General features: G+C 37.4%; 1 long non-coding RNA gene across 1 annotated transcript; it reads left to right on the top strand.

Moving 5' to 3' along the window:
• The first annotated feature begins 13,490 nt into the window (after positions 1-13,490).
• On the top strand, positions 13,491-15,516 carry LOC146164221 (uncharacterized). The gene is made up of 2 exons (XR_014494578.1): positions 13,491-13,935; positions 15,279-15,516. It is a non-coding gene; the product is annotated as an uncharacterized LOC146164221 (long non-coding RNA).
• The last annotated feature ends 1,467 nt before the right edge of the window (positions 15,517-16,983 follow it).

Raw genomic sequence — 16,983 nt, 5'->3', positions numbered from 1 at the left:
TTCTTTAACGAACTTCGCCAAATCGGCTCCAGTCAAACACAGTTGCTAGCCAACTTCAGCAATCTTTTCCATCTTGTTTTTACTGCTTCACCACCATATAAAGCTAGGTCAACACCCAACACAGTTCAATACTTAGGTCAGATATCCTAAAGTTGCTTTTCTGTGATGACAAACCTAAATCTTGTACAGCAAAAACTGCAGATGTTTTCCTTAGCTTAGTTTATGTAGAATCCTACGCCACGCCTTGCCAGTGCCACAAATTGACGTCAAAACAACAGGTTACTACAGATCAGCTGGTCGCAGTGTGACAATAACTATGCGGTTATTGATAACTTTAGATAAACTTACGTATTATATGTATAATTCTAGATAGTGATCGGAATGTAAATGATATTTATCCGACTGTTTCTTGTGTTTGATTCCTTTATTTTTTATTAATAAAATAGATAGCGAAAAAAATGAACAAGAAAAACAAATCAAAATAGTGAAGCTCTCAAGCAGCTAACGACCATTTACTTTTGTGTTTTGTCATACTTCCTCTTTTTCAAGCCGAATATCGCTCGGAAGTTCGCAATAGTAAAAAGCGTAACATAGTCGGGACAGTGTCGGCATATTTACATTGATAAATAACATATCGCGCGCATAAAAGGACACAATTCACAAATGTTTTGCACGGTTCGTTTTGTGCACTCCAAAGAGTAATTGCTCGCGGGAAAAAACACACGATATTCGTAGTTTAGTACTTAACCAAGCACTCACGTTTTCCCAGTATAGACACGTAACAGGACACAAATAAAACAAGTGGTACAGGGTTTCCGCGGCCTTTTTGCAAAAAGTACATTGGTTAGATTCGGTTTTACCAAACGAATAAAGGGAGTCATTTGTAACAATTGCGCCCAAGTTAAACTTTATCCAAAAGCTTCTTTTGTTTTCGATTGTTGAATTGTAGAGGTTGCGGTAAATTTTCTCCCATGGCAGACGTGCACTCCCGCAATTCAAGGTCCAGTGCCATTTTAATTGAGCTTTTGGAGGAAAGAGAATTGTTGTTTGTATTTTTTCGTAAACCGATTTGGTGGAGTTATACTGCTGGATAAATAATTTTAATGTTTGGGTTCTATACGATCGGGACGTTGTTGCGCTACCCGAATCCCATTCTTCTGGGAGACTCGATATTCATTTTATGAATTGGACAAAATCTGTGTTGCTAGGTGTAAAGTTAAATTTATTTACTAATGTGTCATATTGTAGATACTCGCCGTTTCTATTCAATAAATCCTGGTGAAAAATTATATTGGAATCTATAAGTGATGGCATAACAAAAACATTTGAGCGAAATTTTACTTTTTTGTTTAGCCAAAGCGGACGGCTGTTTGACTTTGGATCTATAATTTCCAAGAGTTGTTTGCACGCCGTTATTGCGCAACGTAACGTTCGCATAGGAAGTATACGCCTTGTGATTGCATTGTTTGTTCCTATGTTCCCATTAAGAAGCGCTTCTAATTTGTTACCTTGGATAAAGGGGCCTTCGATTTGTTTCCAATCAGCTTCCGCGTTTTCGTCAAGTAGTTTAGAGATCCATTTCGTATGTAAGGCTAACAAGTAATTATCTATATTGATCATTCCTGCCCCCCCATTTGCAATGCTCGCACTCAAAGTCTCTCTTTTCACCCTCTCCCATTTGGACCCCCATAAGAATGTAAAGAGGATTCGTTTAACTTTTGAGATAAAGCATTTGGGTATATTAACCGGGACAACACTCATTTTAAAGGTTAAGATTGCAATCATGAGGGTCTTGATAACTGTTATTTTTCCGAGAAGAGAGAGACTCCTCGCGGACCAAATATTTGATACTATTTTAATTTTTTTCAGAAGTGGTGTGAAGTTTTTTTCAATTAGATCGGCGTCGTTACTCGAGCTAGTGGGAATTTCAACGCCTAAGTATTTGATAGTACCTGATGGCCATAGAAGGCCACTTTGTTCCATGGGTTTGTGACAGTTTTCACGATTTGTTCCGATAAAAAAGGCGTTTGATTTGGACATGTTGACCTTGCAGCCTGACATTTCGCCGAAGTCGTCGATAATCCGAAAGACTTCTGTAAAATCCTGATCACTACCCGATAGAAATATTGTAGTGTCGTCAGCAAATAGGGACACTTTAAATTCTTTGTCATTTATTATGATGCCGTTTTGGCGGCCCTGTTTTAACGCAGCGGCAAGGCATTCAATGAACAGGACAAATAAAGTTGGAGAGAGAGGGTCTCCCTGGCGTACGCCACGTTCAACGTTAAACGATTTTGATAAAAAGTTGTTGTTAACAATTACGCACGAAGGATTTTGATAAAAACATTCGATCAATTTAATAATCTTGTCCCCGAACCCGAAAGCAGCTAAGGCTGTATATATGAAGTCCCAGTTTACCGTGTCAAAGGCCTTGAACATGTCTAAAGACAGTATCGCGCCAGGTATATCGTAATAGTCGGCGTAGTCAATGATATCGAACAAAAGACGAATATTAGTGCCTATGTATCGTTTTGGAATAAAACCATTTTGCGCAGGCGAGATAATGTCGTTTAGTACCCCTCGGATCCTGGTGTTAACTACTTTTGAAGCAATTTTGTAGTCTACATTCAAAAGCGTTATCGGTCTAAAATTTCCCGGTTGAAGATGATCTTTATAAGCTTTTGGAAGTAGAGTTACCACTGCTTCTGACTGAGAAGCTGATAGCCTACCTGTATTTACTGCATGTCGCCAAGCTGCCATATTGACGCATTTGATATTGTCCCAAAAGGTGATATAAAACTCTGCTGGAAAACCGTCTAGCCCAGGGGATTTATTTTTACCCATGTTGCAGAGAGCAGTGAAGAATTCCGCTTCTGCTGTTTCCGCTTCTAATAGTTTTGATTGTTCTGCCTTAATTTTTGGGAGATTTAGTGTTTTTAATTTTGAGGCGATTAAAGTTTTGTTCAATAGATCTCCGTTTTGCTTGTAGAGTTGCTTGTAAAAGTCAACTAGACCGTCCAAAATGTTGTTTTGGTCAGTTATTATTTTATCATCTACAAAAAGTCTGTTAATACCCTTTTTTTCGCAATGTCTTTTTTCCAAATTTAAAAAGTATTTTGTATTTTTCTCGCCCTCCTCTGCCCAGCGAGCCCTACTTCGCGTTATGGCGCTTTTAGTTTGGCGCAGCATTAGTTGGTCGAGTTCCGATTTAAGTTTGGACAATTTTTCGTGCAAGGGGCCTAATTCTGTTTCAGGGTTCTTTAAAATAGCGTCTTGCGTCTCGCCAATCAGTTTTTCCAAATCGATTTGCTTAGTATTTAGCCTTCGTTTTAGTTCGGCCGCATATCTAATAGTTTCTCCCCGAACAACCGCTTTCAAGGCGTCCCATCTTACATGTGGGTCGGTTTCGCCTATATGGTTTTCTGCTTTATAATAGGTGACCTTTCTTATTTTATCCTTGTAACGCTGGTCATTTAATAGTGATGTATTAAATTTCCAGTAGCCTCTACTAGATAGTGATCGGAATGTACATGATGTTTATCTGACTGCTTCTTGTGTTTGATTCCTACATTTTACGCTATCAAAAATAAACATAGCGCCATCTATCGGCATTTATGAGAAGGTACATGTGCTACATTTGACCCGGTTTTAAATGTATTTTGCACCAAAACATCAAATTAAGACTTACCATTTCTGTTACAGGGGGATATAAAGTTTATTTGTTCTAAAAGCAGTCGTAAATCTTCCGATATGTTGGCTAATGTGGGACAAATCGAATTGCTAGAATTTAAAGGAAATGTAAGTAGGCTACTGTAACTGCTATTTCGCCTGGGGTTAGTGAATCGCATGCATTAACAGGCTCTTTTCTTAATCCTAATGACTTTAATACAGTTTCTTCGATCTACTCTTCATACCAAGTAAGTTTCGTATTTTAATGGTAGTATTTCGGCTGTTGCACCTTCGATTTACTCGCAATCTGGTTCAGCTAGCACGTTTAACCCTTTCGAGATAACAAGTTGCACGTCATCGCAGGGTACAGTTAGTTCAACTTTTACGAACATGACCCCTAATTTAACACAACAGACATGTTTGGTCAAATTAAATACACCTAAATATTATCAACAAACAACCTCTGTAGGACACAGTAGCTGGCCAATCCAAACTCAACCAACACCAAACGTTCAGCCGATTTTTCAATTGACTCCTAATCAATTTCAAACTAATTTAGGTTCCACGGCCAATGTCTTGCGCAAAGTTTTTACCTGATTTTTGGCCTCAGGATGTTAAACTTTGGCTTGCCTCAATCGAAGCAATCTTCAAAAATCATTTAATTTTTGGTGAGCATGAACGTTTCAACTTAACAATTTCGGCCTAAAAACAGCCTCAAATTACCAAAATTGGGCATGCGATTCAAAATCGCTCAACAGAAACACCGTACATTTCTCTCAAAATAGCTCTTCTTAAACAATATCAAGACAATGACATTCGTCGTCTTGACAAACTTTTACATGAGACTCAACTCGGAAGCTCCCGCCCTTCCGAATTAATGAACAAAATTAAGCAATTACTAATTAATGGTGGTGAACAAAATTCAACAACAGAAAAGGTTTTAAAAAATCTTTTTCTTGAGCGAATGCCAGAAAACTTTCGCTTGGTCCTCGCTGCTGATTACGATCTTTATTTAGACGCCTTAGCAGATAAAGCTGACAAAATCATGATGATTGGAAATCCAAATGGTTTACCTATGGCCCCCGCTGTTAACTAAGCATTAACTCAAACAAAAAATCAGGTTTGGTGAATTCTCAAACCTTAATAAACAACAATTTTCAATTACAATTAAGCAAGATAGCTGAAGACTTGGGTGCCTTACGCACATTACACACCACTCAACCAAACGAAAAACAACAAAACAGTTTCTCTAATCAAAGGCGAGATGGTTATAACAACCGCTTGTATCATAATCCTAATACTTACCGAAGAGGCAACTCTCTTTCGCCGCCAAACAATCAACAGCAACTTGGCATTCTCAACCGCCTTTTTGAAATCACAATGAAAGATCTTGGGATCACCATGACCCACCTAGGCGCTATAATTCTCAAACGTATGGCGCAAGTTAAACGCGTTTTCAACAACCGAGCTACTTTTCAAAAAACGTGTCCTTCGCGTCGGTGAAACGTTTGAAGGACAAAACAAATATTAACAATGACACGTTCACCGTATTTGACTGCTCGAATCAATTATCTCTCCTCGTGGATTCGGGAAGTGTTATAAGTTTAATTCCCAAATCAATGGTAACTGAATTTTGTCGTTCTAAGGCAGTGAATATGAAATGCGCGGCAAGAATTTTAAATCTTCTGGCGAAGTTGTTCTAAATCTGAATTTGGATGTTGGTTCGTACAAATGGAAATTTTAAATTTGTGATGTTCAGGAATGCATTATTGGTGCAGACTTTTTAGGCCGCCATTATCTTTTAGTCGACGTAAGGCTCAAGCGACTAATTAAATCTAAATCCAGTACAAACGCGTCGCGTGTTAATACTTCCGCCGTTACTAAAAAGTCACAGCCGACGCCTGATAAACCGCCGAAAAATCGTGGCAAGAGCAATTGCAAATCTGTCAAACATAGGAAATCTGAAAACCGCACAGATGTTAATTCTTCCGCCTTTTCTGACACGTCGCCTGTCAAGCCGCTTACAAAACGTGGCAAACTTATTAGCAAATCTGCGAAACGGTGGAAGTCTGTAAAACGCACAGCAACTGTTAATCTTTCCGGCAGCCAGTCGCGGAAATGCTCCATTTAGCCTGAATGCACGGCATTCGTGACATGCCTGTTCTACTTATTAAACATTGTCAGCTTGTCAATTCATTCTTTGATATTCATCGCGACTCGTTCCGTTAACTCTTTCTGCCCCAGCGCCAATTGCAAAACAATTCAGTAATTGTTGCGTTACTTTAAAAACGGCTGCTGTTTCCTTATCTGCGAACCGGACGTGCCTCTTAATCAATTCGAGAAACTCCTCGATAATTTTCCAACACTAACCCAACCGATGTCAGTCAATCGGCCGGTAAAGTATGACGTCACACATGTGATTGAAACAAAGGGTTTACCAGTTTCTTGTCGCCCGCGTCGCCTCGCGTCCGAACTGTTGGAAGTCGTTGAGAAACAGTTTGGCGATTTACTTGAAAAGGGTATTGTTGAGCCAAGCAATTCTCCTTGGGCTTCACTGCTTCACATGGTAAAAAAAAGGATGGTTCTTACAGATGCGTTGGCGATTATCGTCGCCTTAATTTAGCCACTGTTAAAGACACTTACCCAATGCCTTTCCTGCGTGACTTTTCTTACAATCTTTACGGAATGAAGTTTTTTAGCTCAATCGATTTGCTACCTGCGTACCATCAAATACCAATGCATCCAGACTCGATTGGTAAAACTAATATCACTACTCCTATTGCCGGTTTTCAATACCGTAGGATGAATTTTGGTTTATGTAACGCTTCTCAAACGTTCCAACGATTCATCAATAAAGTATTACGCGGATATGAAAGCTTTTGTTTTGCTTATGTCGATAATTTTTCGTAGCTAGTGCTGACGAGGAAGAGCACAAACGCCATCTTAACATGATTTTTCAACGGTTAACAGACTATGGCATAGTGATTAATCGTAAGAAAAGTAAGATAGGCCAAACCGAACTTGATTTCTTGGGCCACCGAGTTACTCGCGAAGGACTGCGTCCTTTAAAATGTCGAGTCGAATCTGTCAGGAATTTTTCTCGCCCTCGGACTGTTACCAACCTTGAATCATTTCCTGGTCTAATTAACTACTATAAATGGTTCCTCCCACATATATCAGAGTCGCTGCGACACCTGAACGGCATGATTTCGAAAAAAAGGGTTGCACTAAGGCCTTAGAATGGTCGTCTGACGCTGTAGATGCTTTTGATAAAGTCAAAAGTCAACTTAACGACCAAACTTTGTTGCAATTTCCTAGGCATAATGCGAGATTTTCTCTCATTTGCGATGCCAGCCAATTTGCAGTTGGTTCTGCGTTGAATCAGTTAGATAATGGGGAGTGGAAATCCATAGGTTTCTTTTCGACAGCCCTTACCGCACCCCAAAGGAAATTTTCGACTTTCGATCGCAAACTTCTCGCTATATATTTGTCCCTTAAACATTTTAAGGACATACTTCAAGGTCGATCCTTTAATTGCATATCTGACCATTTCCCTTAGTGGAAGCCTTCCGCTCAAACAGCGAAAATTTCACTCCTCGCCAAACGCGTTATATGGATTTCATTGCGCAGCATACCAACAATGTTGAATTTATGAGTGGTTTTCTGAACACCGCCTGTAATGCTCTTTCGCGCATTGAAATTAACGCTGTCTCTTTAGCTGACAAGCTACTTCCTTTTAACGGAAATTGCAGACAAACAAAAAGGTGAAATGTTTCTTAACACTCTTTCAGATGATTATGCTTCTTTGCGCCTACAAACAGATATGATTCCAGATACTTTCGTCCTGTTGTTCCCCACCAGTTGCGGAAACGCGTGTTTGACACCTTTCACTCGTTGTCACACCCAGGTAATAAAGCGACGCAGCGTCTTATCGGCGATCGTTTTGTGTGGCACGGTATGAAGGCAGACATTCAAAAGTGGTGTCAAACTTGCATTGCTTGTCAACGTTGCAAGGTCATTCGGCATAATAAGGCTCCTTTAGGTAAATTTGTCGAACCTTCTTCTCGATTTAGCGATTGTCACCTGGACATCGTTGGACCTCTTCCTCTTTCAAAGGATATTCTTATCTTTTAACATGCACTGATCGATACACGCGTTGGCTAGAAGCCATACCGTTGCGTGACATTTCAGCATCTACTTGCACCGACGCATTTTTGCTTCACTGGGTTGCGCGTTTCGGCTGTCCAACACGTTTAACTACCGATCGCGGCACACAGTTTTGCTCAGCTTTGTTTACAAACTTTTGCAACAATTTAGGCATCAAATTGCAGACTACAACCGCTTACCACCCAGCCTCAAACGGAGCGATCGAAATAACGCATAAATCCGCTCTGAAGGCTTAAGACGATCCACTTAACTGGCATTCAAACTTAGGCTTAGTTTTTGTAGGCCTACGTTCTGTTTACAAACTGGATATTGATTGTTGTTCTGCTGATTTAGTTTATGGATCAACCCTTCGTTTGCCAGGTGAATATTTCGAAACTTACGTTCCAAATGTGCCTCAACATGACTATTTGCAGCAACTGACAAGATTTATGTCGCTTCAATCTTTCATTCCTCGCAGAGAACAAAAAGATACCAACGTGTATCTCGACCCATCGTTGTCATCCTGCACTCATGCTTTTGTGAGGGTTAATGCTAACAAAGGCAGTCTTTATCCTCATTTTGACGGTCCTTATAAGATCTTAAATAAGCATCCAAAATATTTTACTCTTGCTATGCGCGGACGCAGTAACAACGTCTCCATAGACAGGATTAAGGTTGCCACTCTTTCCAGACTTTCAGATTTTGTAGCTCTTCCTGACTCGCCCAGCATTCTTCCTGAAGAAACAGATGTTGATAACTTTCCAACATCTTTTGAAACTAATGAAACAGTTTCCAACGACAAGCCTTTGCGTTATCCTAGACGAGGTCGTCCCATTCACTTGCCTTCCCGTTTCTGGGATTGATTCAGCAATTCCTTTTCTCTTGCTCCTTGCCTCTCACTACTTGTTACCGACTATTTTTCTGTTCTGTTACCTTTTTGTTTAATTTTGTTTGCATGAATTTATGTTTTGTTGTGGCACAGAATTACAGATTATAGTAGCTTAGACTTAATATTACAACCTTGTTAGAATCCGATAACTGCGTTCAAGCTTTTAATTGCAGACTCTTTTGGAAATCAACCCTCGGAGGTGTTCGACTCTTCATGTACGATAGTTGATTGATCGGAGACATCTCGACATCTGGAACATGGATTTTCGTCTCAACTGGTCATCACAGCTGTGTTCCTACATCTACATTCTCATTTTCTCATCATGGAATCCATCACTGCAAAGAGCTCACCTTACCACTTTTTCAACCTGGAATCTAAACTGGAGGAATTCATCATTTTGAACAATGGTTTTAAAAGACAAGAGGAAAAAGCAAAAGAAAAAGCAGACGAACTTCTTTCGGACATTTTTTGGACAAGGGGGATGATTTGTAGCTATTACAGCCTACAAAGCAATATAGCCTAACTATTAATTTCGTTTAGATTTAATTTCTTAAGTTTTTGGTTAAGCATATGCCTTATGTTTTAAGCTGTATGCATTTAATTAATCGCAGCTGCAAGCTAGCTTCCTGTGTAAGCTGTCACGCTTGTCAAATCGAGCGAGCGTTTGTGCCTGGTCTATTTCCTAAGCCGAAAGCCCGTGACATTTGTCAATTGAGAATAACTCCCAAACGTAAAACTTTAGGTTGCAGCAGCAATTGCTTAGACTTGCTTGATAGCGTCATGTTTAAGCAAATACATAATCCCGGTGCTAAACTGCGTCAAACGTGAGAAAAATCCTCATTGACAAACGGCTTTAAAATAAAAATTCAATTCTTCGTAAATTTGCGAACTCTACCTAAACTTTACGCGGTAACAGGCATCAATAAGTTCCTAAACATAATAGTCTTAGTTGGAAACATTAAAATTTTACTTTTTTACTAAGGAAATATACTTACTTTTATTTTTTTATTTCCCGGCAGGTAATTGCGCTTGAAAAAAAGTTTTGCGCGGATACGTTAAACTTGGACTATCTTTTACTTAAACTCTGCCTAACACAACAACTTTTAAATATACCTATATTAAATTAACTAACGCTGGGGCCTGGGATACGTGCTAAAACACAATCTTGGTAAGTGTAACGTTTTGTGAATCGCATCGAGTGTGACGTAACACTGTGATGCAACACATTGTAAAAAGAAAGTGAACATTTCAACAGTTTTCCACCAGTGAGGTTTGAACTCACGACTTTTGGTTCACGAAACCAGTTCTCTATCACTGAGCTAAATCGGGGCAAGGTTAAATTGCTCGAATTTCCTATTATAATCATCACCGACTGTGCGAACATCTTGCCACACACTTACATCTTACATCTCACAAACTTTCTCTTTTATTATGTAGATATCGGAGATCTTGTTGGAGCGAAGTTCTGTCAATCAAAGTGAGTACTGTATATTATAACGCTATTATATTGCATGAAATAAATCTGATTTTACCCCCATGTTATACGAGTCTAATTTTATTCTAAATGAGCTTAACACCTCACATCTCTTTAATACGATCTCTTACTGGTTGGCAAACTTGCCTTCAGCCCAGTGAAGCGACGAGATACTTCTTATTTTTTGTACTAGATATGCTACCCGGTAGACAGCAGTGTTCGTGCCATTCCGCGACGACTGCACAGGTGGTCCGTGGCTTTAAAAAGTTACGCATATACGTTGTACAGCAGGGGTCGACAACCTACGGCCCGCGGGCCGGATCCGGCCTGCGAATGTAATTTATCCGACCCCCAGCCTCTTTGACAAACTAGACACGAGTCCATTTCTCATACTTTTTAACTATTTTAACTATGTAAGTGCGAAAAAATTTCGCGATTTGCGTTAACGATATTATACATCAGGTTTGTTTACGTTATGATGCTGTCGTTTGAACTAGATTAGAGCTTCTTGCGCTGTGGAAGACTGACTACCAAGTGCCAAAGTGCGTCGTGTACAAACGGAAAACGTATTCAAAAATAGTGGACATACATTTTTAATTTTTATTTTTGAAATGTAATAAAAACTTGCAAGAAATTTGCCGGTATACCCCCCAAAAAAAATCACGCTCGCTTCGCTCGCCAGGTGCGTTCGAACTTAAATAGCTTAATAAACACTGAACTAGATTAACCATCAAGGTTATCGGGTTTTCTCAAAGTGGTTTTATTACACTTTTGAATATGAATAACGACGTGTGGACTCGAATTTTAAACCAAACAAACGCTTTTTGTCCCGCTTTGCGCCAACACTTACTGCCTCCTTAAAAGTAACTAAACTCTTTTTTTAAGTGCAAAAACATATCCGAAGTCCGCCTAATTTACAGTTGTTCTAACATTTTAATAACATAATTCTTAGTTAACATTTTGTGCGGCCCGCAGAGACCTTTCTGAGTTTGGTTTTAGCCCACGACTAGAAAAAGGTTGCCGACAACTGTTCTACAGTATGTGTACTCTTTCAAAGATAATTAAATTGCCGTAGTTATTCACAACTTATTGATTTTGAAAGCTTTTGCTATCCAGTATCGTAAATCTTAATGTTGCGCATTGAATTTATGATGAATTGATGATTTAAGCATAGGGAAGCAATCCCATCCGTCCCATTATTGATGTTGTCAGTTTTGTAAATATATAAAATTTGGTTTTATTTAGTTTTTGCTTTGTATAGAGGTTCGCGAAAAAACAGATTTACAAATAGTGGTCCGTGGTCCATAAAAGTTTGGGAAACCCTGCCATAGAATACTCTATGATGGTAGGGCGTTGCGTGTCATTCATGCGTTACGGAATGGGCCTATCTATATACAGGCGTTGGTGGACAGTGGTCGTGGACCTTCTGTGCAGAGAGATTTAAACCAATGAGTTTCTATGGTAAAATCAATGTATTGGTATAATTAAATTAAATATGGGTAAAATACTTTTACCAACTGTTAGTCGGGATAAAGTATGACATAATGCAATGCTTACTGCACTTATTTATTTGGGTCAGGGTGTGGGTTAGCGTTTGGGTTGGGTCACGTTAAGTATTATTTTGTTTTGGTTTTTGGGTTTGTGTCAAGCATTATTATTATTATATTCATTCTCCTAGACAACAGATGTTATTTGGGTTCCATGAGTTGTGCTAAACTCCCGAATAGGGTTCGTCTCGGGAATGTTTCGACGGAAAATTCCCGGAATTTCCTGCGAATTACCAATCCGGAATCCCGAAAAATTTTAAATCCCTTTTATTCGACAACATAGCAAAACTTAAAAACAATTGTCGTTTTTAACTGATATAAAGAAAATATTACCAACCCTGTTAAATTTGTTGCCTGAGTTGCTTTATTTGCGCTAACCAGCGGAATAACTTAATTACATTCATTCTACCAAAAAAAAATTTTTTTTTTTTAAATGAAAACAAATTAGGGTGCTGACTTTATTACCACAAGGTCTTGTAAGATTGCAAAAGCAAGACTACAGAACATAAATGAGCTTAATTAAATCTTTGGAGCTAATATTAAATAATTTTAAACGTCATAATGACGTAATTTTAGGTATAATTTTTTTGTTAGGAATCCTGGGATTCCCAGGAATTTTAATTTTTCATCCCGTTTTCTGGGAGTGAAAAAATCTTGGAAAAAGAGGAATCCTACTCCCAACGTCAGGTGTGCATAAAACCTTAATTGCACACCTCAAAAATTTCGCTTTGCACAGGCCTCACCTCGGCGTGAACTGACATGAAAATTTTATCTTTTTCCCGAATTTTTTCACTCTTTTATATATGCTCCAAAGATTTTATTAAGCTCATTTATTTTCTGTAGTTTTAATTCTGCAATCTTTCAAGACCTTCTTGTATTAAATCCTGCACCCTTTTGTTTTTGTTTAAAAAAATTGCATGCATGGCGCATTTTTATTGGTAGAATAAATTTAATTATGTTTTTTCGCTGGTAAGCACAAATAAAGCAACTCAGGCAACGACTTTAATAGTTATGTATTTTTTTCTTTATAAAAAAGGAAGTTTTTTGTTTTGCTATGTTGTCGAATAACCTGGATTATAAAACATTTCCTGAGAGGAACCCTACATGAAATGACTGGCACCTAATGTAAGTCATTTTTTGCATGTTTAATTTTTGGGGCTGACTATGACAAAATTTTTATTTTTATAAGCATTTTAATAATATTTTTCAGGAAGGTTGCTGACTAAATTTGGTGGCATTAAAGTAATGTGTAAAAAATCAAATAGTTTTTTTTTTAGGGATATTACACCATGAACTTTTAAGCTGTGTGCTTTCCTTTAGTGACTAGCGTAAAGTTTCAAGTTTGGTAGTGTGCATGTTAGACTATGTTTGTTTCAATTATGACTCCACAGCCCTGGGTTCATGCCTCCTTTTTAGAGATTTACTTATTTTGTTCCCTATTATTATGTGCATGGAAATTAAATTAATGTGAAATAACATAAACCTAACCAATTGCTGTTAACTAGGACCATGTTGTAGTTTGGATAACACAATCCTAAAATTGTCTAAAAGTTTCATAAATTACTTGAACACAAGAAAAATGGTGACGCCGGAAACACGATAACTGTCAACCAGTATGGCAGAATACTGGTGACTTGACAACTTAGTTAGCTGTTGAATCAGCCAAACACCAAAAAAATATTGCAAAAAAAATTTTAAAATAATTTTTGTTATTTTTTAATATTGAATTGCGTTGGTACACTGATTTAATTTAGGGACACGTTAAAGCAAAAAAATCTCAGATATTTGTGTGAAAATGCTTGTCACCATAAAGTTGGCAAGATTCTGCCAGCGTGCTATCAAATCAGATTCCAATGGTGTGCCACATATTGTAAGCTGTGTAGCCCTAATAAGAACTACATGTGGTATGTCCTAAAATGGTAACAGTTATAGAATATCATACTTCCAAAGTGTTAAAAGTAAAAAGCCTAATATTCACATGACCTTAGTGTTGGCACCACTTATTTATATGAAGATTATATGTTGATTATATAGCTATTCTAAAAGTGATTGAAAAATTAACTCTATATTTAAATTTATAACCCTGCTACAGTTAAGAATTTCTAATAATACTTAAAAATGTTTGCTGGGACAAATCCTCTATCGAGCAAACCAACTCCTAAAGGTTTCAAAAACTCTCTTAAAGATTGGTTTAAAAATCCAAACAAAAGGTAAATATAGACATAAAATTCTATTTATAGATGTATTGTATACCTGCATACTTTTTTTAGTTTATTGAGGAATGTATGATGCCATTGGAGCTGGTGCTATGTAGTATGTATATGCTTTTTTAGCTTTGCCTTTCTGCTATTAGAAAAATAAAATGACATCTTTAACTAAAAGGCAAAAGCAAATTATTATCCAAATACACGGCTGACATTGTCTTTGCACATTATGTTTTTTTTTCAAATGGTATTAAAATATAACACAAACTATAAGACATCTTAAAAAGCATTTAAATTGCAATGATGAAATTGTGTCAAAACTTTAACATTCTAGATGTGAAAACTTGTTTAAAATACAACACTTGTCTTACTTTAACGTTATCAACCTATTAACATATTAAAATAATTATTGAAGATGCTTGGATAACAAAGATGTTTGTATGATTTCTGTCTGATTTCTGTCATCCAACTTAAATTTTAGTAAAACCTTAATATCGTTACATCATAAATGGTTGTTTATTTAAGAGTTGGAATTACACTAAGCTTTAATGTCATATTACAAACAATTCTTAGACAGCAATACCTTAATAAAATCTTATATCATGTGCATAGCCCCCAAACTTTCGAAATTCCAGGGCCTGATTTTATACCAGTACGAAATGCTTATTAAACACCCAACACAACATAATTGTTTGGAAAACCAATTTAACATATCAGTTTATCACCCCCTTGTAATTCTGTCATTATTAAACGTTTTTATTTAAAGCAGATGCATGTTTGGTCCCGCAATTAAACAATGAAGGACTATTGTCGGGTTGTTTAACTAAATTGTGCTAAAAATGTCGTGGAGCTATGACAGTAATTTATTAATTTCTTCAAGGTGGCATGGCTGTAGATCAGTGGTTCTTAGCCTTTTTTTAGCCGCGCCCCCCTTTGGTAATTTTCTCATGCCTTGCGCCCCCCTATGAAAATATTTCTACATTTTGCAATTAAATATCACTGAGAAAACAGTGAAGGGTGTTGTTGGTCGAAAAATTTTGAGTTTTATGGGGTCGAATTGGCTAAATTGCGCGAGCTCGACACATTGATTTTATCAAGCTGATTTTGACAAACGTGTTGCGAGGGCATTTACTCTACAGTTGTAAGAGTTATGATGTCGAGCGCAAATATCAAACATTGTGTTAACGTGTTTCAAAAGATGTAACGACACACAATACAACGGCAATATTGCAAAAACAATATAGTTTCTCAACCTTTGTGGTGCATTTTTGGATCCTAAACTTTTAATTAATCCTATATGACTTATAAAAGGTATTAAAAACTTCTGGAACTTTGTTATTATTCCACAGAAAGTTGTTGATTAACATTACGCTTTTTGGAGCTGGCGTCATCCTGAGCTCAACATTTAAAGAACTGTCTTTTGAAGCTCCATCAATTCCGTAAGCTGGAGGAATTGAAAACATTGTTTTTGTTCGAAAAAACGTTGTACGGTGGTACTAGATCAACAAAAACGCGTAACACAATGGATATGTGTTTGCTCCTGTTGTTTTTCAGTGAACATATTTAACATAAAAATAAATCACAGCCTGTTGTTTGTAATTTATTCACCAGTTGGACAATGAGTCAACATAACCTGTGGTTTGAGGGGTATGAAAATATTTGACCTGATGTCACAAAACTAACTTAAATAAACCTGTAGTGTCGGTTTATGATAAGATGTCGGACTATTGGCCTTTTATTGACGATTTAAAGTAATTACCGTTACAATCAGTTTGGGTGGTTAAACAAAATGTAGGGAGCCAGGGCTTCTCAATCAGTGGATTTTTAATTTAGCAATATACCTTTATTTTAACGTTATAATTTTGTGCTAGCTAGACTCATGTGAAATTGGGTCACAAAACTGGCATACGTGCGGAGCAGTGGTGAAAATCAGCCGTTCCTGTAAAAGAATTGCTGCAGGAACGGCGTTTCCGTAAAATATTTCTTTACGTCGGTAAAAAAGCTCTATTTTTAACATATCCTGTCCTTTTTTAACTAGTCCAGCCCGCCAGCTTCTCAATATGTACTAAAACTATGTTTTAGTTGCATATTTAACCTCATCTCTGAACATTTATATGCGGTTTGCTAAAAACGTTTTTTATCGTTCCGTTTTTTTTACGTTTCAGTAGGTTCACGTATAGGTGCTCGTCAGATGTAATAGATTGTTTAGCGTGATAACGGGATACACTTCTGGGAGGTTCTCTGTGCCTATTTAAGTAATCGTCTTTAGGCTTTTGGAGAGGAGATTTGAGTAAGGGAATTCGCGATAAAGTAAATTGTATTTCTGCTACAAATTGTGGCTAAACCGTTCAAGTTCTCTTCAGATTTAGTACGCAGTAGACTGCTATGGAATTAGCATCCACAATTTTACAAATAATTGATTACAATAAATAAACAGTAAATCAGTTAACTGTTCTCACGAAATATTCAGAACGCACCCTAACTCAAAAAGAATAGAACGATAACAGCCGGTTTTACATTTTTTACTAGTTCTTATATAATGTCAAAGAAAAGTCTAGTTGTAGTTATGACGACGAGCCTAGTAGCGGTATAGAAGACTGAGATGAGGGATCATGTTGTCGTCGTGAGAAACAGTCGAACATCCTTTATGCACGTGGTTTCACGGCATATACGCTTTAGGTTGATGAGGATAATAATCGATCTGTGTAAAATACTTACACAATCAATTAACAACATATAAATACAAAAAATGTAGCTTGCAATGCAGACATATATCCGTAAGTAGCCTAACGTAAATTTAATATAGAAAGGTAAAGCTGCCAGCCATATATGCTTCGAGTCTAGTAAGCCAAAATTAAGGAAACTCAAACCAATTTAACGCCTTTCCCATATTAAATGTAACCCCTAAAATGACAGACATTTTAACTTAAGTAGTACGGGCCGTAAACTACGTCGCTGCAGGAATGTGCAGTCACTGCCTCGCCTGCCAACATCTGACAAAGCAAAAGTTATATCAAAGAGATGGTTATTACAGAATATATATTACTTGCTAAA

Source organism: Ascidiella aspersa, chromosome 2, assembly GCF_963924565.1.
Source record: "Ascidiella aspersa chromosome 2, kaAscAspe10.2, whole genome shotgun sequence".
Classification (NCBI taxonomy): domain Eukaryota; kingdom Metazoa; phylum Chordata; class Ascidiacea; order Phlebobranchia; family Ascidiidae; genus Ascidiella; species Ascidiella aspersa.
This window is presented reverse-complemented; position numbering and strand designations above follow the sequence as displayed.